Raw genomic sequence first — 11655 nt, 5'->3', positions numbered from 1 at the left:
TTGTTGAGCGTGACAGCTCACAATAATGTAAAAACCAAGGGACAGTCTATGAACCTATCGCCAAGGGACCTACTTAGGTAAGTCTTGGAGAAGACTGCAGGTGGGCTATCGAACTCCAGACTCATTATGACTCGCCAAAGGACAGAAGGTGTACCTATCGCTATGGCTGCCACTAGCTAAGTCAGGGAGAAGACTGCAGGCGGCTATCGAACTCCCGACCCATTGAGACTAGCCAAAGGACAGAGGTGTACCTATCGCTGAGGCAGTCGCTAGCTAAGTAATCCGATGCGGCGCGGGCTGCGGCTTTTATACCGCCCGGTCGGCGATCGTCGTGCGCGCTCGGTGCTCCTCGGTGGCTGGCCGGTGTGACGCAGTACTGTGCGAGCGGGAAAGTATTCGAGCCCGCGCGTCGTGAGAATTAGTATTGTTACAGTATTTAAATACAAAATAGAAATACTTCGTTGATAATACTATTTCAAATGCAAAATATTGTATTTAAATACAAAATACGAAATAGGTATTTTCAAAATACTTTTAAAAATGCAAATACTTTGCGATAAAAGGTACTCTGATTAGTGAATACCTAGTCTGAATTAAAAAGTATTTCTCGGAATTTCCGAGTTGAAAAGACTCTCTTTATTCTTTGAAATCAATCCTCTATCTAAAGTGCAAATTTCTAGTTGTTTGCTCATATTAACCGGTAGAATGTAGGTATGGATGATGGTTTCTAACGGCCAACTTTTAAAGCATTAATTTGTAATGTTTCACAGCTAGTATAATGCCTCTCGTTAGTGTGATGAAAACGTCTCGTTTGTGTTTCACCAGGGCAGAAAAGTTTGTTCTCCTCTCGTGCCTTGCAACACTCAAGATTCCACTTTTTTAACCACTCGCTACGCTTGTGGTCATGTGCGACGCTACTAAACAGATTCAACAGTTCCATGTTAAAAGAATGAGAGAGTTGCCAGGATTGTAACATCAGAAGAGATTGTAACTCTACTATAAAGTATTTTGTATTTTGAAAATAGAAAATAGGTCTCAAAAACTATTTCTAATAAAATACAAAATAGTTTTCTTCAAAAGGTATTTAAATACAAAATAGGTAAGTATTTTGCATTTTGTATTTGCATTTGAAATATGACATCATATGATGATGATGATGATTTATCATTTCTTGTTGTGTCGGCGCGCGCGGTGCGGGGAGCGGCGCGCTGGAGGTCACTCCATTGTATTTTTGTGTAGGTAAGTATCAAAACGGCAGGTATTTGCGTTGCCTTTGAGAGATAAGTATCTGTTCGTAAGAACTATTATATAATCTACTGTGGCTAGGCCGGCTGCGCCGAGCGCGAGCCAGCTTTCTGCGGCGCACGTGGCATGCGGCGAGGCGGAGGCTCATAGGCCGAGAATGTCATTATTTTATGAAGATTTTGTTTTACAGTCTATTATCACGAACGTGAAGACAATAATTTCGCGCATGTTTGAGAAGATTACCTAAAGGACCATGGGCACTTTAGTATGGAGTCTGGTCCATATCCTCAATACTTATGAAACCTTTGCCAAATGATAGCTTCAATGCTATCATTTATTTCATACTAAGTATGGCCGCCAAGTCGAAATCGCGGGCCAACATGGTCTTTTTTATATAAATAGAACCCAGTACGGCAACGGTTTCACCATAGTATGTTTTATTATAATAGAAAGAAAACGACACGTTATGCATTTTATTATCATTGTATTTATATTAATCAAAAAATAACATAGGTACCTATTATATAGATATCTACTTACCTACAATATTAAATATCTACAATTAAATTGTCTAGATGAAGTGCCGGTGGATTAAAACCCACTAGTCTACCTCGACCTAATATTGTATTGTTGTTGTTGTGTGTTATTTAATATTGTAGGTAGGTAGATACCTATATAATACCTATGTTATTTTTTGATTAATATAAATACAATGATAATAAAATGCATAACGTGTCGTTTTCTTTCAATTATAATAAACCATACTATGGTGAAACCGTTGCCGTACTGGGTTCTATTTATATGTATAAAAAAGACCATGTCGGCCCGCGACTTTGACTTAACTGTCATAGTATGAAATAAATGATAACATTGAAGCTATCATTTGGCATAGGTTTCATAAGTATTGAGGATATGGACCATAATTACTCATTGTCCTTTATTATTTAGTTATTTTTACAAATACTTACAATCAAGTAAATGAAGTTGCGCTTTGGTAATATATACACAATATCTCAACAACTTGTCCAAGACGAATGCACGAAATAAATAAAAAAAAGTGTTAGATGTTATTATTAAAGCGCTGTCAGTACTTAACTTTACCTGCAAAGTAATAAAAATATAGACAAGATTATTCACACAGGTAACAATGGTAGTTACGAAATAATATCTCAATATACAAATATCATTTCACTGTGAAATTATATTACAAATAAGAAAAAGCCGTAAATAAGTGTTTATTTCAAAGCGATTCCTGCCATCAGGTTGTACTTAGTCTATATTGGACGAATACCTATATAGAAACATATCCTTATTTCTATGTTAACAAAGGTTTGTTACGATAATTTAGCCACATTGGCTGCCATTACCTATCTATTTGAAGCTGACTGATTAACATTTTCGGGCTTTGTACAATCAGCGTCAAATATACTGAAGGAGCCAAAGAGGCCAAATAATTCACACTGTAGGTACTAAACATAATATATTATGGAACCTGAAAATACTGTCATTTAGTTATTCTTCTTCTTCTTCGAGAAGATTTATTTATTTATTTTATTCTATTTTAGTACAGTCGCCATCAGTAATATCGGAGCGGCCAAGGTGCTCACAAATATCTGGGCTGTAACCGCGAAAATCGAAGTTCGCAAATTGCGGGGATTTTTCTCTGTCACTCTAATTACGCCTTCATTAGAGTAAAAGAGAAAGATCCCCGCAATTTGCGAATTTCGGTTTTCGCGGTAGCCGCTCTGAACACGCCTCTATTTTCAAGGCGCTAGAGTGCGTCAGATATTTTTGACCACCTCGGCAGCTCCGATATATTTGATGGCGACTGTACATGGAAAACCAACTATATACATATATCCAGAAATTGCAATAGAATCACAGAGCCAATTATAGGTTCTCAATTATAAAAATATAATAAATTATAAAGTTTTTTTAATTGAAGGGAAGGGACGCGTGATGGCCCTAGTAGAAGGCGCACATCATGGACTGAGAGTATAACGTCAGGTGACAAGCAAAAGTCACTAATTACTAAAAAAAAAATCGACCTTCTTTCAGTACTAATATGGTTCACTATGGCTATGAATTTGTGGTGGTACAGTCACCTGCAATAATATGTTACACAACGAAGGCCGCAAAAATATCTGACACGATCTTATTTGTAGAGCCGCAAGAGCGTGTCACTTGTTTGTGCGGCCAACGAAGAGTAACATATTATTGCAGGTGACTGTACTTAGTGATTTTTGCCTGTTACCCGACGATAAGATACTGGTTAAAAGTGAAGAGCATAGATAGACTAATTCGCATGACTGAACGTAGACACATAATATGGTAGCCAACTTCCTGGACGGAGTTGGCACGTGAAGAAGAAGAATATTACTAAATAATACAGTAATTTTATACATTTTGCGTTTGCGTCACATCCGATGGTTCTGATTTTTTGCAGTCTTGTTTATGATTGAGACCTCGATCACCGGACGCATTAACGCAACTTTGTCAGGTCATATTTCTCACGACGGTTTTAAAGTAGACTAAATTTGCTACAATACGAGACTAGAATAGTCCCTGTAGATCAGTGGCGGCGCGTCAAACATATCCATAGGCAAGCCGGGGCTAATTTGACATACATATTTCCTTTACAACTCTGTTCAAACGTCCAAAAGTAGGCAAGCCGGTGGGAATCGGCTTTTATGGACGCGCCGCCACTGCTGGTAGATCTATGACATTCCGATACAAAGGCTTTCAAAATTTATAGTTTTTTTAAATTGAATTCGTAGGCTACGTGAGTGCAGTGTGTATGAACTTTTGTCACAGGGGATGCCGCTTGGCACGATGGTTCCTAAGGTCAAACAAAGCTGATTTCGCCCGGTGGCCAAGAGGTACGTCGTACCGTGCCTACCCTCCCAAAAAGGGAGGAGAAAGTGTCGGATCCCCAGGTCCAATCTATGCCATATTTCTTCCTGCTCTTAGCAACTGCAACTAGGGCAAGCTATATATCATTTTCATATAATTTAGGTATTTAAGTTTTTTTATTATTGTATATACACGGTGTAATATGAGGGAACCGAATAATTTTAACCACGCATTTCTGAGGTCAAAAGAAGGAAAAAAATTAATATGAATTTAGGTCAATTCCGCCAAAATAAAATTTTTTTTGTTGTTTTGTTATGTTAATTATTTGAATGTATTTGTACATAAAAAATAAATCTTATTGGTAAACTTGTCACTTAAAGTTGATTTGTACATTTTTTTTCGTAAAACCTACTTTTTGCAATGTGTCACTTGTCACTTTTTGACATCTATCAATAAGGATATTTAGACTAGGTACGTCCCTTAGCAGCAACATCACCATCAAAAAGGCCTTTTACACTATGTAACAATAAAAACTTGTTTTCTTTTAAATTGATATTACCTTTGAAACTAGGCGAAATTCAAAAAAGTTTATAGGACATTTTTGTCTCTAAATATGATCAGGAATACGCTCTTAAAATTATTCGGTTTACTCATGTTACACCGTGTATATGTTAGTTTGTAAGGTATGTATCTATGGGCCTTACTAGCCTGAAAATAAATGCTTTGATTGATTGATTGATAATTTAGGGATTCCTTATTCTAGTTATAAAGTATCACTTCATAATTTTTAAGAAAAAAAAACCGACTTCCATGGGGGCCGATGAAAGATTATTGTAGATGGTACACTATGTAGAAAAGGAGGTAAAACCACCCACTTTTCTACTAGCATTTTGCTTCTGTATAATGGCTCCTCTACAGGATGGGCCAACGCCGGCCACTCCAAGGGACGCAGCCATGCGGTAGAATGAGATAGCAATATCACTTGCTCCCTCTAACGCATAAATGCGTCCCTTGGAGTGGCCGGCGTTGGCCCATCGTGAAGAGGAGCCATGAGGGTCGTAGTTCTAGCCTAACCTAACCCACTCCTCAGATAGCAGTTCGGTTCTGTGCGGATCGCAGTTCGAACCTAATCAAACCCACTTTTCAAGTAGCATTTCGTTTCTGTAAGGCTCGCAGTTCTAACCTAACCTAATCCTTGTTCGGTTCTGTGTCTTGTGTCTTCTGCGACCTTTCCAAAGCCTTCGATTGGAAGACCATAAGACGTTAATTGTCAAGCTTTGTTTCTATGGCATTCAAGGACAAGCATTAATTCTAATACACTCTTATCTATCAGAGAGAAGCCAAAAGGTTGTTGTAAATGGTGCCTTGTCGTCAGATGAAGTGGTAGAGTTGGGTGTGCCACAGGGATCGATTTTAGGTCCTTTCCTGTTTCTGGTTTATGTGAATGACCTGCCTTATAATATGGTAAGCCGAAAGTCCGGCATTGTCATGTTCGCCGATGACACTTCTTTGCTTTTCAAGGTGAACAGAAAAAACACTGAGCTTGCTGAGACAAATGACACTCTTTCTAAAGTATGTGATTGGTTTGCTGCAAATAATTTAATGTTGAATCCAAAAAAAACCAAATGTATGAAATTCTCTTTAGTTAATGGTTCCACTCGAAATTTAGTCTCTAATATCAAACTTAATGGTCAGTCTGTTGACTGTGTAGAAACAACGGTGTTTTTAGGAATAACCCTAGATTCAAAACTGCAATGGGGATCCTATGTAACTACACTAGCTAGTATGTTGAGCTCAGCTGCTTTTGCAGTCAGAAAAATGAGACAGTTAACTAATGTAGAGACGGCACGATTGGTTTACTTCGCCTACTTTAATACTTTGATGTCATACGGTCTTATACTGCGGGGTTCTGCTGCCGATATAGAAACTATATTTATACTGCAAAAACGAGCAATAAGGGCAATATATAACTTAAGAACGCGGGAGTCATTGACAGAAATATTCAAGAAAATTGACATTTTAACGCTACCGTCACTATATATCTTCGAGATAATAATGTATGTCAGGAGGAATTTGTACAATTTTCCAATAAATACTGATAAACCAAAGGTTACCAGAAATTCGGGTAAGCTTAAAGTCTCATCCTACAGGCTAGTAAAAACAAAAAAGTCTTTCTTGGGGAATTGTACAAAGTTCTACAACAAAATTCCTTTAGAAATTTGTAAGTTAACCGATGCAAAATTTAAAACAGTTGTAAAACGAGCACTTATTGCTAGAGCGTATTATAAAGTTAAGGACTATATCACTGATCGAGATATATGGAAAGAAATTGACATAAACCTAAAAACGGTTAAATAATTGAAACTGATTTTATTTTATTTGGTGCTACGTATACCAATTATGCAATGTGTTTGAAATTATGTAACTATTTGATGTTTGTTGTGATTGTTTAATTTAATTTAAATTGAATTCTGTACAAATGTACTTTTTGACCTTCATAGGTGCATTATGTTAATGCCTAAATTGAATAATAAAGAAATTGAAATTGAAATTGTGAGGATCGCAGTTCAAACCTAACCTAACCCACTTAATGGCGCCGCATGCCGTGCGGTGTACGGGGGTTTAAGCGGGAGGGGCTAGTAAGATTGGCATCATCGTACTTTATACATAGGTACATTAATTTTATGGTAGGTAATCATAGTTGTTTATTTAGTTAAGGTATCATAGTGGTTTTCTGGGTCAAGGCCCGGGTCCGAGTCCGGGTAGCGGGAGGGGCTAGTAAGATTGGCATCATCGTACTTTATACATAGGTACATTAATTTTATGGTAGATAATCATAGTTGTTTATTTAGTTAAGGTATCATAGTGGTTTTCTGGGTCAAGGTCCGGGTCCAAGTCCGGGTCCGAGTCCGGGTCCGAGTCCGGGTCCGTGTCCGGGTCCGAGACCGGGTCCGAGACCGGGTCCGAGTCCGGTTCCGAGTCCGGGTCCGAATCCGGATCCGAGTCCAGGTCCGGGTCTGAACCGGATCCGGGTATGAGTCCGAGTCCGGGTCCCAGTCCAAGTCAAAATCGAAATTCGTAATCACCAAACGTTACCATGCATCATTGAAGAGTTCTGTTCTGGTCATCATCAGCAGTTCCACTCCATCAAATGCGACAGTTTTTAATGTAAATGCTTGATTTTATAATGAAAATACAAAAAAATCTATACGTGTGCCTTTAATATTTGAGGAGTTCCCTGGATTCCTTATGGATCCCATCATCAGAACTCGAGCTTGACAAAAATGTGGCTTAAAAACTTAACTTGCTTAACGAACATAACGAAACGGAAAAATCGCCAAACGTGAACTATGCGTCGTTTAAGAGTTCTGTTCTGATCATCATCAGCAGTTCCACTTCATCAAATGCAACAGTTTTTAATGAAAATGCTTGATTTTCTGATGTAAATACAAAAATCTCTATACGCATGCCTTTAAGATTTGAGGAGTTCCCTTGATTCCTCATGGATCCCATCATCAGAACTCGACCTTGACAAAATGTGCCTTAAAAACTTAACTTGCTTAATAAACATAACGACGAGGACAAATCGCCAACCGTGAACTATGCGTCGTTGAAGAGTTCTGTTCTGATCATCATCAGCAGTTCCACTTCATCAAATGCAATAGTTTTTAATGAAAATGCTTGATTTTCTGATGTAAATACAAAAATTTATATACGCATGCCTTTAAGATTTGAGGAGTTCCCTTGATTCCTCATGGATCCCATCATCAGAACTCGAGCTTGACAAAAATGTGGCTTAAAAACTTAACTTGCTTAACAAACATAACGAAGAGGACAAATCGCCAACCGTGAACTATGCGTCGTTAAAGAGTTCCGTTCTGATCATCATGAGCAGTTCCACTTCATCAAATGTCACTTTTTTGGGTGTATATGCTTGGTTTGTTGATAAAAACCCAAAAATCACTATATGTATGCCTTTAAGATTTGAGGAGTTCCCTCGATTCCTCATGGATCCCATCATCAGAACTGGGTTTTGACCAAAACGGGACCAATCTGTATGCATATACATTCAATCAAAAAAATAATTTTCAAAATCGATCTAGTAATGACGGAGATATGGAGTAACAAACATAAAAAAAAATAACAAAAAACATACAACCGAATTGATAACTTCCGTCTTTGAGATTTGGAAGTCGGTTAAAAACAGGCAGTCATACATTTTTATTAAAATATGTAGCGGATTGAGTGACGATTTCCATGGAAATGTAATTATGGCCAAAGTCAAAGGTTTAAAACTATGAATATAAATTTTCGTCCCTAAATTATATGAAAATGATATATAATTTGCCTTAGTTCCTAAGAGCAGGAAGAAATATAGCAAAGATTGGACCTAGCTTAGGGAGCCGACCCATTCCGCCCCTTTTTGGGCGGTAGGCACGGTACGATCTCATAACTACCGGGCCATATCAGGTTTGACCTTAGAAACAATTGTGCCAAGCAGCGTCACCTGAGATAAAAGTGCATACTCACTGTACTTATTCTACGAGTAAAACAAAAAAGTACATATTTTTTTACACATGGCCACAGAATAAATAAAAGTACTAGGTAAAGAAGACTCACTCTCTAACAAAACGCGTCTGTTACGATCAGCACAGATATGGCCGCTAGGTGGCCACAGCGCCACGCGCGGCTTATGGCAAACCCCAAAATTGGGGCCGAACGGATGTATTTTTAGCTACCTGTAGCAAAGCGATGAAATCGCGGAGTGAGCCACGCCTGACATGGCTGATGACACGGTAATAGGCGTGTTATCATATTCTATGGCGCATGGCACGGGTGTCGTGTCATGAAATTATTGTTCCGCGCCACAGCCTAAAGTTTTCGAAAATGGAACACGCAACGAATCGGTTAAATGTACAGATACAATTTTAGTGTCGTACTGTAGCATATTTAGTCTACTTTAAAATTGTCTGGAGAAGATACTATCAAAAACTAATCTTTTAGACTTATAATCGACCAAGTCAAAAAAAAACGTTTTTTTCTTTTTTCAATTTTTGACAAAGTTGCGTTTGGCGCTCGAGGTCACAAACTTGGAATATTCATTGAGCAAACATCATAAGTAAATAAGCCTGCAAAACATCAGAACTACCGGATTTGAAGCAAACGAGCCACATCACAAAATTCGACAAAGTTACAGGATTAAAAGTAGTACTTAAAATTTTTCTGTTTCCTGGGTAAGTATTAGTCCAAATAAAGGGCCTAATTTTATGATTTAACCCGAATAAAGGGGTACTCTTTTATATTATCCTATGTTTTTTTTAAATCTTAACTTACTATCAAAAGGAACAATTAAGTGTTTGAAAATCTGTATATGCTTGATGGAATTTACCTCTTCTTTGCTCCGTGACGTCAGTATGTGAAGTATGGGAGGAGTCGTCATTGACTCTGCTATAAGATCTACGTCCATACTCTACAACATAAGTAACTTACTTATATCATAACCCCTAATTATTTAATAGACCTTAATTTATAAACCAACTAGCTTTTGCCCGCGACTTCGTCTGCGTGGAATTAGTAATTTGGGTACCATAATTTTTAAACAAATTGCTTTTTATTACACCCTTCTTTTCACCCCCAAAATGGATGACTAATTAGTCAAAAATGCGAACTTTATTTGTAACGAAAGCTCTTTTGAGCCCTTTTTAATGTAGGATATTATTTTCTTCAATTTATTAATTAATTTTGACGTGATAACGTCTTATAAATCGATGAACATCGGTAGCATTGCACGAAAAAGTGTCACGTTGTGGACAAATCTCCATGGTAACGTTGTGGACAGATCTCCATGATAACGTTACGTAATGTAATGGTAATGTTTTCTTATGACGTTATCACGCAAAAGTATGGTCCGTAAACCGACTTTACAGACAATCATATTTTTGTATCTTAACATCACTTCCACCTCCACTCGAACTTGGAAGTTCGAGAAAAGTTGGAGAATTTGAAGTTCGAGAAGTTAAAGTTGGAGAAGTTGTAGAAGTTGGAGAAGTTGAAAAGTTGAAAAAGTTAGAGTTCGAAAAGTTGAAGAAGTTAGAGTTCGAAAAGTTGACGTTGAATTTGAAGAAGTTGGAGAAGTTGAATTTGAAGAAGTTGAATTTGAAAATGTTGGAGAAGTTGAATTTGAAGAAGTTGAAAAGGTTGGAGAAGTTGAGAAGGTTGGAGAAGTTGAAGTTGAAGAAGTAGGAGATGTTGAAGTTGAAGACGTGGGAGAAGTTGAAGTTGAAGAAGTTGAAATTGAGGAAGTTGGAGAAATCGAAGTTGAAGAACTTGAAAAACTTGGAGAATTTTAAATTGAAGAAGTTGGATAAATTGAAGATGTAGAAGTAGAAGTAGGAAGATAAATAAGTTGGAGAAATTGAAGAAATAGAAAAAGTTGGAAAAGTTAAAAAAGGAAGGTGGAGAAGTTGAAGAAGTTGAAAAAGTTGATAAAGTTAGAGTTGGAGAAGTTGAAATTGAATTTGAAGAAGTTGGAAAGGTGAAGTTGAAGAAGTGGGAAAAGTTGAAGTTAGAGAAGCAGAAGTTGAAGAAGTTGAAGTTGAAGAAGTAGGTGAAGTTGAAGAAGTAGGAGGAGGTGAAGTTGAAGGTGTTGAAAAGGTTGGAGAAGTTGATGTTAAAGAAGTTGAAGTTGAATAAGTTTGGAGAAGTTGAAGTTGAAGAAGTAGGAGAAGTTGAAAAGGTTGGAGAAGTTGAAATTTAAGAAGTAGGAGAAGTTGAAAAAGTTGATGAAGTTCGAGTTGGAGAAGTTGAAGTTAGAGGAGTAGAAGTTAGAGAAGTTGAAGTAGAAGAAGTAGGAGAAGTTGAAGTTGAAGAAGTAGGAGTATTTGAAGTTGAAGAAATAGGAGAAGTTGAAGTTGAAGTAGTTGAAGTTGAAGAAGTAGAAGTTGAAGTTGAAGAAGTGGGAGAAGTTGAAGAAGTAGGAGAAGTTGAAGTTGAAGAAGTAGGAGAAGTTGAAGTTGAAGAAGTAGGAGAAGTTGAAGAAGTAGTTGAAATTGAAGAAGTAGGAGAAGTTGAAGTTGAAGAAGTGGGAGATGTTGAAGTTAAAGAAGTTGAATTTGAAAAGGTTGGAGAAGATGAAGTTGAAGAAGTTGGAGAAGTTGAAGAACTTGAAATAGTTGGAGACTTTGTAGTTGAAGAAGTTGGATAGATTGAAGTAGTTTCGGAAGTCGTGTTTAGTGCAATAATGTTTAAATAAATATATACCTACAAAAATTTGTACCTGGTGAGCGGTGTCGGATATCGGCTAGACATTTCTAGAACAATCCAGAACATTCGAGAGTATTCGAGAGCATTGCACAGCATTTCAGAACATTCTGGAATGTTGTCGTATATTCGAGAACATTCTAGACCATTGTGGAAATATTCCAGAACACTTTCGAAAGTTGTGGAAAATTCTGGAACATTAGAAGCCGTCTCGGTGGGGGGGGGGGGGTGTTGGTAAGGCCGTCGGGAATGGGAGGGGATTCTGGATTGTCGAATATTTGAGAACATTCTAGATCA

The sequence above is a fragment of the Cydia fagiglandana genome, chromosome Z (assembly GCF_963556715.1).
Source record: "Cydia fagiglandana chromosome Z, ilCydFagi1.1, whole genome shotgun sequence".
NCBI classification, from domain to species: domain Eukaryota; kingdom Metazoa; phylum Arthropoda; class Insecta; order Lepidoptera; family Tortricidae; genus Cydia; species Cydia fagiglandana.
Note: the sequence above shows the minus strand (reverse complement) of the source record.